Source organism: Bubalus kerabau, chromosome 6 (genome assembly GCF_029407905.1).
Source record: "Bubalus kerabau isolate K-KA32 ecotype Philippines breed swamp buffalo chromosome 6, PCC_UOA_SB_1v2, whole genome shotgun sequence".
In the NCBI taxonomy this organism is placed as follows: domain Eukaryota; kingdom Metazoa; phylum Chordata; class Mammalia; order Artiodactyla; family Bovidae; genus Bubalus; species Bubalus kerabau.
Window position 1 is genome coordinate 29,967,194 of NC_073629.1, and position 14,866 is coordinate 29,982,059.

Sequence of the window (14,866 nt, forward strand, 5' to 3'; positions counted from 1 at the left end):
CAAAGGAAGCAAGTTGGAAGATATGTATGAGGAGCCCCTGGGTAGTTTATTGACATGATAAATAAAGGAGCTGGAGGCTTTAGGGTGGATGTAGGCAAAATGGCCTGTAAATAATGTCTGAGGAGAATTCTGCCCCTCCCCTAGGCTCAGTGGGAAGGTTTTAGGGGAGGTCATATCCTCAAGGGAGAGCCAGATATCCACCACTGCAGCAGCGTGACCCAGCTGATCAGAGAAGAGGGCGAGGGTCTGGGGTTGCTGGCTGAGGGCAGCTGGAGTCCCAGGAAACATTGAGGACTTAGGGAAGCTTGAGTGTCTCACTTCACACACTGTTGGCTGAAGCCAGGGTAGGCAAGGTGCGAGCAGGGAAGCTGGAAGAAAACTCGAGGAGCCATAGGAACTGCCGACATGTTTATTCTCTCTGGGCTGGTGCAGCAGCTGCTCTGTATTCTCTCATGGCTGACCCAGAGGACACAGCCATAATGCAGCCTCAAGTGCTTCCCAGGTGGAGCTTATAAATGCATACAGACCAAAAGTGGCCTGTGGCTGAGTATAGTCACGTGCATGGCAGTACTATAGATGCTCTCAGCCGCTACATAGCTTGCCATGCCATTATTTACAAAATGCGGGGCAAGAGTGAGAGGCCGTGGGGCGAGAGAGCCTGACTTATGCCATGTGCTATTTCCCCATACTAAGGAAAAGGAATGCAAGAACTACAGGGAACTGAGCGTCTGGCTGCCTAGTGGTGATCTGGGTTTAGCTTTGTGAGGTGAGGGAGACAACGAGAGATAGTGGCTTGGTGGGATCCTGTTGGGCACTTTTGAAACAGAGGACTTTCTTGGGCCCTCATGGCCAGAAAAGCCTTTCCATATCCCATTTCTTGTTTGTAGGAAAAAGGCTTTCAGCTTCTTACAGCTTCCAAACAGTTATGGAGTAGGAGAGTGAAGGAACTCCAAAAGAAACAAAAGTTCAAGTGATGGGGTAGAGGCCTGGTTCCTCCCTGGGGATGTGTTAACAGTTTGCTACATATTCTGAGTTACTCCACAGGCACTAAGGCCCCATCCAAGTAGAGGATGGTAACTTCAGGCAAATACTAGCACAAGGACCCCAGGCTCGTTGGAACCAGAAGGCCGACAATTGAGATTCCTGGAACGGCACCCTGTTACTTCAATACCAACCAGTCAGAGGCAGGTCAGACGCCCTGCTTCCTTCACCCCTAGTTTTATCTGTTAAGACTCTTCCCTGAAGCCTATCAGGGACTTTGGGTCTTTTGAGCATGAGACACCCATTCCCCTTACTTGGCCCTTGCAATTTAGCCTTTCTCTGATCCAAGCTCTAGTGTTAGTTTGGTCTCAGGCACAGAAACTTGGGTTCAACAACACTGGATTGGTGAGCCTCAGGGTTGAGGGGGACTCTTGGGCACACATGTTGGTGGAGTTAGCATCTGAGTTCCAGGCACCGTGGTAGGAAACATTTTCCCTTCATCTCCACATTTGTTTCAACTTTGAGCAGATTAATGAGTGGAAACTGTGATTGGTTTTCTGCAGCCCGTGCTCCAGGGCCCACTGAGGATCCACAGCCTCCTGAGACTGGCCCAGTACACTGGCGCCTCGCTGCTGCACCCTGGCACAGGGCGCCCTACACTGCCCCAGCTGTGGGAAAGCCCCTAATGCCTAGCTCTCAGGCCCATCTTTGTCCCAGCATTTCTTTTTGCTGCAAGTTTTATAGAGGTCTGCTCTACTGTTGGCATTTCTTTTGCTTTACTATTCCCCTGCTCCTCTTAGGAAGGCTCAGCGAGTCTCGAACAGCTTAACCCTGAGTGGTCTGTTCTCTTAACCACTGCCTGCTGGAGTTAAATGCTGTCCTTTCTTTTTTTGCTTTCTGTCATTTAAAGAGATAGTGTTTTTCATTTTGGCTTTGAAACCTCCCAGGGAGAAAGAAACTTAATGAGATCTGAGTGTGCTCAAGTCATGTAATCGTTGATTACACACATCATGACCACCCTCACCTTCCTGTGAGATCATCCCACCCAGCAGAGGTTCCCGCCAGGCCAGCATTCAAAAAAAAAAAAAAAAAAAAAAAAAATGTTAAGCCTGATCTGACTGTAACTAGCCTGTCTCACTCTCCTATGGTAGTCTTACTTGTGCTGTATCTTCCTTTGTGCATGCTAAGTCGCTCAGTTGTGTCCAACTCTTTGTGACACTGTGGACTGTAGCCTGCCAGTCTTCTCTGCCCATGCGATTTTCCAGGCAAGAACATTGGAGTGGGTTGCCATTTCCGCCTTCAGGGGATCTTCCCAACCCAGGGATTGAACCCTGCATCTCCTGTGTTGGCAGGTGGGTTCTTTACCACTAGCGCCTCTTGGAGAGCATCTTCCCTTAGTGTCCCTAACACTGGTATCATGAGCCAATATGTGCATTCCCTCAGGACATAGACCCCATCTTATCTCCCCTCAAAATGACTGCATCATTTTACGTGAATTCCTGGCGTTCCTCCCTTAAGTTGGTCCAGCTTCCCTAGCTCTCTGACCCAGTGGTCCTCCCAGTCTACAACTGTTAATGTATTACTCCCCCAACTGTTCTCACTACAGAGCTTAACAGATGTAGGTTTAAGAGAGCACCTCTCAAAGAGTTTCCCAGAGTCCAACTACTTCTAGTGAAGTCGTTCCCGTCTTCTCCCTCATTTTTATGTTAGATTTCTCCAAATGCCAGCCCTGTTTTCTGACCTGACCTGCTGCTGCTGCTACTATGTCACTTCAGTCGTGTCCGACTCTGTGCGACCCCATAGACGGCAGCCCACCAGGCTCCCCTGTCCCTGGAATTCTCCAGGCAAGAACACTGGAGTGGGTTGCCATTTCCTTCTCCAATGCATGAAAGTGAAAAGTGAAAGTGAAGTTGCTCAGTTGTGTCTGACTCTGTGCGACCCCATAGCCGGCAGCCCATCAGGCTCCTCCGTCCATGGGATTTTCCAGGCAAGAGTACCGGAGTGGGGTGCCATTGCGTTCTCTGGTTTTCTGACCTAGTAACAGGTAAAACTCCCACTTTCCCACTCCATTTCCTCCATTCTCTTATGTCAGCCTATCTGATCTTCTGAGATTTCAGATTTCCTTCAAAGTATTACTGAGCAAGGACTCACTACCTAACCCACATAGAGGCCAAAGTTTGAGCAAAAAAGAGAGCTTTACTGCGAGGTCAACTGACATCAGTGACAGGACTCCAAAGTCTGTCTCCTGGATCTGGGTCATGGGCTTAAATTTAAAGGGTTAGAGGGATTTCAAACTTGGAAGCTGATTGGCTAGTTTTGAATTAGTCCATATGAGTCACTGGTGCTGCTGGAAGCCAGATTTTCCTTGTCGAAGGACTTCTTAAAGGTCTCCAGTTCTAGTTTTTATTCCTTGGATTGAAGGTTCTTGGTTCTGAGACCATTCAGGAGCCGGGGGTTCCCTCTTGCGCATGTGCCATGCGGTTTCTGTAATATAACTCCAGGTTTGATTAATCGACAACCAACTTAAAGAGGCAAAACCAGTTTGAGTTTTATATGGTCAATGTTTTATATGCTGTTTTAAATGGAAATCTGTCTCTTTCTATTATTTAATTGGCCTTATTTTCATTTTTAATCTTCCAATACCCTGAGTGTGAGAATGAGGCTTGTTTTTGAAACTGCTCTTCTTCTTCCTTGATTTCTTGAGAAAAACCTGGTTCCTTAAAGTCAGAAGATTTCATGCACAGGACTTTTATGTTGCCTTCTTATTCTTTGGTTTTATAATAATTCCATTGAACTGTTTTTCTTTCTGTCTCACCCAAGAAGATGCTGTATTGTCTTTAAAATAAGGTCCCCCATTCTTCTTTGTTCCTTCATTAATAAACACTATTTTCTCTATCTCTTTTATACTTCAGTAAAACTTTATTACACAAAAGCTCTGAGCGATCAAGCCTCATCACCGGCCCCGGATTGAATTCTTTTCCTCCGGAGGCCAAGAGTCCCGGAATCTTTTGTGGTTCAGCAGCAACCTTTCATCCTGGGGGCTCGTCTGGGATTCTTCAGGACAAGGTGAGGATGCTTGGAGCTCTAGTTCTTTGTTCTCCTAGCGAACATGTTTTCTGCTGTACTTTACTATCTCTACAGTGTGTTTATGTGAATGACTGATACTCCCTGTGCAAAGCAAGTAAGGAGCCCTGCTCTGTGGTTCCCCAGTAACCTCATACAGCTTATGGCAGAAACGCTGTCAGGGCTTTATACCGACCTGCCAATGGACTTCCCTGGTGGCTCAGATGGTAAAGCGTCTGCCTACAATGCAGGAGACCCGGGTTCAATCCCTGGGTCAGAAAGCTATCCTGGAGGAGGAAATGGCAACCCACTCTAGTATTCTTGCCTGGAAAATCCCATGGATGGAGGAGCCTGGTAGCAAAGAGTCAGATAAGACTGAGCAACTTCACTTTCACTATCACTCATAGATGAGACCACAGTCTGGGTCCTTGAAACTCCAAACCACTGTTGGAGTTTATGTCTACAAATCAGAGCCTCTGTTGAGACTCTTGAGCCTGTGGTGACCCTACAAGAAGTTAAATTCGGTGTTCACCACCTAATCTTTTGGCACCAAGGACAATTTAAGACAGTCTAAGAGGAGAACTGAATGCAGGGCAGCTCATCTTGTCCTTGATCGTCCCTGTCTGGTGCAATAATTTAAAACCGGAACCACGCTGCTGCTCTCCAGCGACATGAAACTAAGCCATGTCAGTGCATGTGGACTGGAAATGAGGACTCCTGGCCATGTGACTTCAGTATAAACTGGCAGGACCACCCTGTAGAGTAAAGTTGCAGTATTTAGTGAAACTTAGTGTCCATCTGCCCTTCAACATAGTAGCTGCTGTCTAGACAAAATTCTCATGTAAGGAAACATGAAAGCATTGTTTCTGGAGAGGAGCTGGAAACAACCAAGACTCCTCCATTAACAGATGGGTAAATCAAGTGTAGCCCAAGAAATATGACACGCAGCCAAATGTTACAAGCTAAAGCTAGATGATTATCATGCAGCCTAGACATAATGTTGAATGAGAAAAGAAACAGGTACTGTCTATGCAAATTAAAATCAGGCACACAAAACTCACAAAAAAACCTTATAAGGATATTTATAACTCCAAGAATATATATCAAATACTTTAGAATAAGGTTGTAATGGAAGGGGGAGGGAGTGAGAGTGGAATTAGGGATTTGTTTTAAGCATTTTTTTTTTATTCTGATGTTCATTTATTGCAGATCTTCTCAGAGTTTTTGGTACATTGTGCATCTCCAGGAGGACCACATGATATGAAACATTTCTGAAACATACTTTCTTAGAAGGCTTTATTTTTGTGTAAATCTAGCATCCTGAGAATCATAGTTGGGGACTACTGTGATGGAAGAAGATAAGCTGGTACATGAAACAAGCAAGAAAATCTTGGCTTACAGAGGAGGGACTTCAGGAATTCATCTGGCCATTTCTCAGTTTTCATTAAGGAAGGTGCTGTCAATGACACAATTCAAGACACATATGGAGAACTGAAAATAGGACCTTGGTCTTCTTTCGTATAAGACAGCATTCTACTACATGGTGATATTTTCTGTAAATGCTTAAATAAGCATTGTAAAAATTGTATTAACTATACTCTGTTAACTCTAGTATGTGATCTGTAGCACTACATTTTATGGCATTACATTTACTTTTTGATTTTTTTCTTTAAAAAGTTTCTGACTTTTTCTTTATAGAATAAATACAAGGTGGTTAGCTTTTATGGTTGGAAGTTAGCCTATTTTTAACAAATTTCCTAAACTACAAGTTCCATCAGAGTTAAATAGTTACCTTTTGGTATACTTTTCTTTTTGTCATACCCCTACTGATGTTGATCCCCAAGTCATATTTTAAAGGTTAACTCTCTATTTTTCTTCATTTCTATCTGCTTGGGATAATTCTGAAGGACAAAAAGACTTAAACTGAAATATGAGTCCTATCTATAGTAATGACTCACTTACTTAAATTTGGGGGAAAAGAAATTTCGAGGCAAATCTTACATAAGCATCATGAGGATTAATGGAGTTAATATACATAAATTGGTTGGAACATTGCTAGCATAAACACTATATATAAGAGTTTGTTAAATAAATGAAATAAAAAATTTAAAAAGCAAGTTAAACATTGGTGAAGTGATGACCATTTCTTATCTACTCTCCAATAAATACAAATTCCACAGAGGACTCTGAAAGAATAAGCAGTTTTCTGTTTTTATAATAAAGATAGGAGAGTCTTTTGATGCTATTTTTTATAGGCAAGGAAAAAACTCCCCCAAATCTCAAAGCTTTAAATAAAACTATTTTCTTTGAACAAGACTTGTTATTTCTTGGACAGAAAAACCAAGTGGCTTTCATTACTCACTAACAGAGAAACCACATGATTTAGGGTAAAAATATTGCCTATTAATACTGAGTTGTCGGCCTGCTTTCTTATTTTGAAGGTGTTGGCTCAGTCAGCTTTATAAACCACATTATATTCCGTAAAACCTACATTTTCTTCATGTATCAGAAATGACATTAGGTGGAGAGCTTTTGGTATTTACTCTATCAAATCTTGAGAGTTACATCTTAAACTATCCTCTACAGTGAATTCTAGTTAATATTATGTGTTTGTGGCATAACTAGTAATTGAGGAGGAAGAAAATTCCAGAGGTTATTTTCTGCACAAACATAAAGATTTATGGAATTAAAAAAATTGGACTAAGAATATAAAAATCATTATGTAAATTTATTATGTTTCCCATCACCTAGCAACATTTGTCATTGTAAGGCAAATTTTCAAAAATAGATATTGGGAAATCCAAAGGCAAGTTTTGATGAATATTTTATTCTGTGTCTAAAAAAGGCATTCTTAAACCACCAATTCTTTCTGTGAGAAAAATATTCTACCTTACCAAAGATCATATTTCAGAGAGAATAATTTAGGGATTCCAGGGACCTCAGAAACCGTCAAGAGGCAAACAGAGTTATATAGTGACCACAAACCCTTCACTGCCTTGGAGAGAAAATAGCAAATATATTTTATAAGGAAAATTAATTTTAATATGTCAAGTTTCACTTCAGTGGATCTTGCTTATTTTTTCATATTTAATGTTTTATAGAACTAGTCCTATGAAAATGCCCTTTTTATATGTATAATATTTCAAAAGTCTTTAAGGAGAATGATGTCTTCTGACTCATGAATCTAGATCCAGCATTCTATTTCTCATATGTTACTAAATGCACTTTGTAATTTAAAGGAATTTATTGAACTTGGAAAATTTGACAGATAACAGGAAGCAACAGTTAGAACTGGACATGGAACAACAGACTGGTTCCAAATAGGAAAAGGAGTACATCAAGCCTGTATATTGTCACCCTGCTTATTTAACTTATATGCAGAGTACATCATGAGAAACGCTGGGCTGGAAGAAACACAAGCTGGAATCAAGATTGCCGGGAGAAATATCAATAACCTCAGATATGCAGATGACACCACCCTTATGGCAGAAAGTGAAGAGGAACTAAAGAGCCTCTTGATGAAAGTGAAAGAGGAGAGTGAAAAAGTTGGTTTAAAGCTCAACATTCAGAAAACAAAGATCATGGCATCCGGTCCCATCACTTCATGGGAAATAGATGGGGAAACAGTGGACACAGTGTTAGACTTTATTTTGGGGGACTCCAAAATCACTGCAGCTGGTGACTGCAGCCATGAAATTAAAAGACGCTTATTCCTTGGAAGGAAAGTTATGACCAACCTAGATAGCATATTCAAAAGCAGAGGCATTACTTTGCCAACAAAGGTCCGTCTAGTCAAGGCTATGGTTTTTCCAGTAGTCATGTATGGATGTGAGAGTTGGACTGTGAAGAAAGCTGAGAGCCGAAGAATCGATGCTTTTGAACTGTGGTGTTGGAGAAGACTCTTGAGAGTCCCTTGGACTGCAAGGAGATCCAACCAGTCCATCCTAAAGGAGATCAGTCCTGGGATTTCTTTGGAAGGAATGATGCTAAAGCTGAAACCCCAGTACTTTGGCCACCTCATGCAAAGAGTTGACTCATTGGAAAAGACTCTGATGCTGGGAGGGATTGGGGGCAGGAGGAGAAGGGGACGACAGAGGATGAGATGGCTGGATGGCCTCACCAACTCGTTGGACGTGAGTTTGAGTGAACTCCGGGAGTTGCTGGTGGACAGGGAGGCCTGGCGTGCTGCAGTTCATGGGGTCGCAAAGAGTCGGACACAACTGAGAGATTGAACTGAACTGAACTGAAGGTAAAGAATTTAGTAGCTCTTCTTTAACAGGAATAAAATATGGCCTTAAAAATATAGATTCTCAATCTTTTTGGAGATGGTACACCAAATTGTCCTGTAAAAAGGAATGGCAACCCACTCCAGTATTCTTGCCTGGAAAATCCCATGGACAGAGCAGCCTGGCAGGCTGCAGTCCATGGGGTCGCAAAGAGTTAAACATGACTGAACACCCACCAAATTGATTGATTTTATATCTCTGTCTCATTCATGCCACTTTAATCCTTCATAGAAATGCTCTTTGAATTTTTTTTTTCAAGTTTATTTTGTTTGGCTAGACCCTGACAAAATATTTTTTAAAAATCATCATTTCAATTGTTGAATATATCCTGAGTAGATTCCAGAATTAAACCTGTATATGACCAGACTACTTAAACCATCCTTTCCCTACTAATTTTCATTGGGGATCTCAGATTTCTTCAAGCCCTACCACTTTTGACTATGAGTATTCTGCCCCTTTGGGGCTTCTCTGGTGGCTCAGACAGAAGAATCTGCCTGCAATGCCGGAGATCTGGATATAATTCCTGAGCTGGGAAGATTCCCTGGAAAAGGGAATGGCTACCCACTCCACTGTTCTTGCCTGGAGAATTCCATGGACAGAGGAGCCCGGTGGGCTACAGTCCATGGGGTAGCAAAGAGTCAGACACGACTGAGCGACTAATACCAATGTTCTGCCCCTTCATTAGCAAAATATTTCAATTTGAACTTCAAGTGAAGAGTTATCCTGTCTAAACATTTCAGTTATACCAGAGGATTTTTCTTATTCTTTAAAATCTTCTGGTGCTATTTTGGTTTTTAACAGCAACAGTAAATTTTTATAACTTTGTAAAGCCCTAAAAAGTAAGAGTTGTGGTATTTCCTTGATTCTAAGATGGCCTGATCATTTAATGGAAACTTTTGGGGAACTATACCTCTCTAATGAGATATCTCTCAACTTCTAAAAGCTAAGTTGTGGGAAATAAAGTACAGCTTATAAGAAATTATAGTATATGTACTGACATGGTAAAACATCCGATATATATTTTTAAGCGAAAGAAGCAAGTTACAGAGTAACATGTTAGCTAGTATAACAAATAGGCCCCTAATGTACACAGTAGAAGTATAATTCTTGTTCACATCACAATCCTGAGCAGGTGAACATGTTCTTGGGTTGACTCTCCTTCAAGCAGTCATGTAGAGCTCAGGCTGAAGAAAGTGTCATCATCTTCACCGTGTGGCTGCCTCCTTTCCAACCAGCTAGAAGCATGTATGCATGAGAGGTTTCCATGGCCAGGCCTAGAGGATGCTATGCTAAGTCACTTCAGTCGTGTCCGACTCTGTGTGACCCCATAGACGGCCTCCTACCAGGCTCCCCCGTCCCTGGGATTCTCCAGGCAAGAACACTGGAGTGGGTTGCCATTTCCTTCTCCAATGCATGAAAGTGAAAAGTGAAAGCAAAGTCGCTCAGTCGTGTCCGACTCTTAGCGACCCCACGGACTGCAGCCTACCAGGCTCTTCTGTCCATAGGATTTTCCAGGCAAGAGTACTGGAGTGGGGTGCCATTGCCTTCTCCAAGGCCTAGAGGAAGTGCACATCAATTTTGCTTCTGTTCCATTGGCTAGACTTGGTCATATGACCACATCTAACTGCAAGGCAGGCTGGGAAATGTATTCCAGATGTGTTCTCAGGAGGAATAGAAGAACATGAATTTTATCCTACCAATCTCTTTTGTGTGTATATATGTTTACGTGTCTTACCTTCAGTAAAAATGGAGAAATGCTAGCTGTATTACTCAGGCTTTCCTAGAGAAACAGAACTAATAGGAATCTCTGTCTCTATCATTTTTATCCCTAGCTCGACTCCCCTGGGAATCAAAATCACTGCTGTTGAGAACCACTGACTTAACCCCTATGAATTTCAATTTCCTCATTGGTAGATTAGGGATAATAATACTTTTCTGGTATAACAGTAAGGAAGGCAACATTAGCTTTATGATAAACAATCCCCAAATCTCAGTGGCTTGCATGCTAAGTCAGTTCAGTCGTGTCTGACTCTTTGTGACCCTATGGACTGCAGCCTGCCAAGCTCCTCTGTCCATGGGATACTCCAGGCAAGAACATTGGAGTGGGTTACCATGCCCTCCTCCAGGGGATCTTCCCTACCCAGGGATCAAACCCACATCTCTTATGTCTCCTGCATTGGCAGGTGAGTTCTTTACCACTAAGCCACCAGGGAGTAAAAGTTTATTTTTCACCTGTGTTCTACCAAGGTGACTATTTGTGGTCTGGTAGCTTTCTTTGTGGAAAAATTCAGGAGCTGGGCTCCTTCCATTTTGTGAACTACATTGTATGGCCTCCTCTACCTAGGTCTTTGGAATCGTCTCTATTCAGCTGAGAGGTGGAAACAGAGGCACGACATAGCAAGTGGGAGATTATTATGGGCCAGGCCTAGAAGCAGCACATATTTCTCCAGCTTCCACTCCATTTGCCAGGACCTGGTCACTGTTAGACACCCAACAGAATTGGCATAAAGGTTTGCATGGTTTGTCTACTGATTGTGGAATGTGTGTCTGAGTGTCTCGGGTTTCTCTCGGTGGACAGAACAAAAGAAGTGATATTGACATTGACACTGGAACTTCTTTAGAAGAATGAAGGATTTCAACCCAACGACCATTTAAAGTCTCCTGCAGGTGTTTCTATGAGTCTCCAGGGACAACTGACAGGTACTCAGCCAGAGTATCCTCGAGTTCTGCTTGATCGTCTCGTGGAAGCCTGTGGTGCACAAGTCCTTGAGGGAGGCTACTGGCCTCTGCTGATGCTGGTGACTCTTGTGAGAGCAGGTCCTACGCCAGGAGGATGGCCGCTGCAGTTGTTCCCTGCAGCTTTACAGCCCCTGCCAGGTCCCGCTGGTGTGTTGTGGTTACAGAAACAGGAGTGATGAGCCCTCTCTCCCAGCTTGGCTGTGCTTGGCTGCCAGTCTCAGTGGTGTCAAGAATTTCACCAGAACTTTCACTGAAGCTGCTCCTTTGGCTTTCTGTCCTAACCCTTCTCTCCACAGGAGGTAAAAGTCTCCTGCACCATTACCCTGCACAACTGGGGGGCGCTGGGCAAGGTGAGGAGACTGTGGCAGGGACAATCTTCCCATTTCCTTCCTTTTCTCTGCTACCTTAGTACCTCTGGCCCTTCAAAAACTCCTCCCACGATCAGCGCATGCAAATAGATGCCACAGGGGTCACCAGCCCACCAGTTCTGCATCCTGGGTTGGCTTCACCAGCACTGATATGTATATATTAGATTTATGTATATGTTAGATTTAGCACCATCTTTCCTGAGAATCCCAGAGCGCACTCAAAAGGGATGACGCTGCCATAAAGAGCATCTAAATGAAGTGGAAGACATTACAGGGTAAGAACGCGGCATCTATTGTGTCTGCCCAGTGACACAGACTTGCTGCTGATTTAGTTCACGGAAACTTCAGGGCTCCTTGAACTCAGTAATACTTTGGTTACAGCATATGAGGCACACGTGATAAATCAGATGCTATTCACACTTAACTAAAGCTGTGGCTTTCTACAATGCATCACCACCAGCAGCAATTTTGGGAAAATTAAGCCACCCACTTCACTTGTCTGCTCACTCACCCGTCCTCCAACTTAGAATGGGTACTTAAGCTCAGTCACCTAATTAGGTTAACAAGTGTTTCTAGCGAACTCAGCTTCTTACCACCTGTGGTAAAGATCATATTTGAGATTTTTAAAACTCAAGTAGAAAACTTGGGGTTTGGCTATATATTGTATTCAAGTCTGTTTAGTGGACTGTAAATTTAGTCTTTTGATAAGAAGGATGAAGGCAGTCCGTTAGTCTTCTGCTCTCACCCAGGCTGGTTTCTTTTGACCCCTGGAGTTAATTATCTCTACATTTTAATTGAATTGGCTACCTTCCAGGCTACTGAGATAACAAATACAATAACATTTTGGAGTATTTCTGTGACTGAGGAAATACTGTTTTTTGATGTCCAAGAGCAGATTTTTTTTCTTTTAATAAGGAGAAGAGTTTAAGAGAAATGTATGCATGAATAAGTGAGGGTGAACATATGTGTGTATGTGCGTGTCTGCACATATGTGAAAGTGAGTGTGGATACATATGAGTGTATGTGTGTGTGAGTGCTCGTATGTGTGTGCATACTGGTGTGTGAATGTGTGTATACATGTAAAAATATGCATGTTTGCATGTGAATGTGTGCATGACCTTGAATGAGCGAGAAAGAGAGCGAATAAATGCTTAGAGAACTTTAAAAAAATCTAAGAGCTGACTGGCCTTACCTGGATCAGTCAAGCCTGCTTTTGGAATCCTCCTAATCAAGGGCTTTATCTTATCTTTCACATGCATTTGAGTCTGTTGGCTCATTTTCTTTGGAAGAGAATGGAGTTTGCTTACTCTCAGAGGGCTCCTGCTGCTGCTGCTGCTGCTAAGTCGCTTCAGTCGCGTCCAACTCTGTGCGACCCCATAGACGGCAGCCCACCAGGCTCCGCCGTCCCTGGGATTCTCCAGGCAAGAACACTGGAGTGGGTTGCCATTTCCTTCTCCAATGCATGAAAGTGAAAAGTGAAAGTAAAGTCGCTCAGTCGTGTCCGACTCTTAGCGACCCCATGGACTGCAGCCTATCAGGCTCCTCCGTCCACGGGATTCTCCAGGCAAGAGTGCTGGAGTGGGGTGCCATTGCCTTCTCTGACACTGAGAAAGTTTGAAAGAAAAAAAGTGAAAAAAGGTCTAACACTTCCTATTTATTATTTGACAGGCAACAAGTTAGCCACTTTACAGGTGAAGAAATGAGGCTGAATGAGGTTAAGTACTGCCCTAAGTCACACAGCTAGGAAGTGGTAGGGCTGAGATTAAAATCCAGTCTATATCCTTTCCACTAACCACATTGCCTTGTGACATCCTGGGGGAGACTCAGGAATTTTTTAGTTTGTGCCCCAAAATCTTGGCTAACACTTTGGTTAGATCAAATGTAGCTCAAATGATCATAAGATCTTCAAAAAAATAAAGGGAAGGAGAGACCTTTAAAAAAGCAAGCTCATAGACTCTTCCTCTGCAAAAATTGTGTTAAAACCAGCAAAAACTACAATAACAAAAACAACTCACCCATACCACATAAACAATCATGTGGCTACAAATTCACGCCACAAACTTCAAAATTAAATGGCAAAAAAAAAGAAAGAAAGAAAGAAAGAAAGAAATGGGAGATTCTGGTGCAGCTCAGTGAGGCCTCAGTCAGAATTGTTACTGGGGAAAGAATGTGAGTCACAAAATCTTGAGGCTTGTCGGATCCCCCTCTGTCTGGAAAAAGTGGTCTGAGGGAGTGAAGAGAAGCACAGATGTGTCACAGAGAGAGTGGAGGAGACTCAGGAGCCTGAGAGACCAAGAAAGAAGAGTCAGAACAAATAACCACACACACTAGTTGTCCCAGAAACCAATAGAAACTTCAGGGGCATGTGGGATCTTAGTTTTCTGACCAGGGGTTGAACCCACACCCCCTGCAGTGGAAGTATGAAATCTTAACCACTGGACCACCCGGGAAGCCCGAACTTAGCCTGCTTTATTTTATTTTTTGGCCATGCTGGGTCTTTGATGCTGCTCAGAGGCTACTCTCTAGTTGCGCTGTGCAGGCTTCTCGTTGCGGTGGCTTCTCTTGTTGCCGAGCATGGGCCCTAGGGCTTGCAGGCTTCAGTAGCTGTGGCGCTGGGCTCTAGAGCACAGGCTCAGTAATTGTGGTGCATAGGCTTAGTTGCGCTGTGGTATGTGGGATCTTCCCAGGTCAGGGATCGCACCCATGTCTCCTGCATTGGCAGGCAGATTCATGACTGAGACACCAGGGAAGCCCCGAACTTAGCATACTTGAAGACAAAAAAGAAAATAAAGGAGGCAAGATGCTTAGGGGGATCAGGAAGCCAGTCAGAAGAGGATGGAGACCCTGAAGCAAAGCTCCTCTCCTGGTATGGGAACTATTGACACAGGGCTGACTTCACAGACACCTTCCCTTCCCTCATCTGGCTGCTCACTTGGGAGGGGAAGTGGAAAGGAATTCTCAGGTAGGTACATGGGTGAAGTGAGGAAATGAACAATCTGGGGGTGATGTTGAAGCATAAGCTCTGGGGCTCCCTCCACAAGGGATAGAATACCATTGCTGGGTGAAACAGAGCCTAGGAACAGATTTTTAACAAAATTAACACAATAAAAGGAGTTAAGAATCTATATATATAAATTTTTTAACAGTATAGAAAAATTTTTTCCTAAAGGCCAAGCATTCATGTATCATAGACTTATTTTTTGCCCCATTCAGGTGCCATCTGTTCTATTATATACACAATATTTTCTTTAAATCAGCTCACTTTTTAAACCTAAGGAATTTATTTTAAAAGGGAACTTTATATCACCTAAGTTGAAAACCAATATAACTTGTCAAAATAGAATAAAATAAAATTATGGAAATAAATGAACATGATTAAATTTTGTCTCCACATCGTTGCCTATTAAAGGTGCTGAACCTTAAGGCCTA

At 43.0% G+C, this 14,866-nt stretch overlaps 1 long non-coding RNA gene across 6 annotated transcripts; it reads left to right on the plus strand.

The window, feature by feature from the left end:
* Window positions 1-538: 538 nt before the first annotated feature.
* Window positions 539-6,358, plus strand: LOC129654912 (uncharacterized). 6 transcript variants are annotated; one of them, XR_008715658.1, is made up of 4 exons: window positions 539-766; window positions 1,045-1,188; window positions 3,894-4,047; window positions 5,254-6,358. It is a non-coding gene; the product is annotated as an uncharacterized LOC129654912 (long non-coding RNA). The 6 variants fall into 6 exon arrangements; XR_008715657.1 differs by lacking the exon at window positions 1,045-1,188 and adding an exon at window positions 888-978 and having other exon boundaries at window positions 546-766; XR_008715654.1 differs by lacking the exons at window positions 539-766; window positions 1,045-1,188 and adding exons at window positions 2,087-2,333; window positions 2,692-3,367.
* Window positions 6,359-14,866: the final 8,508 nt, after the last annotated feature.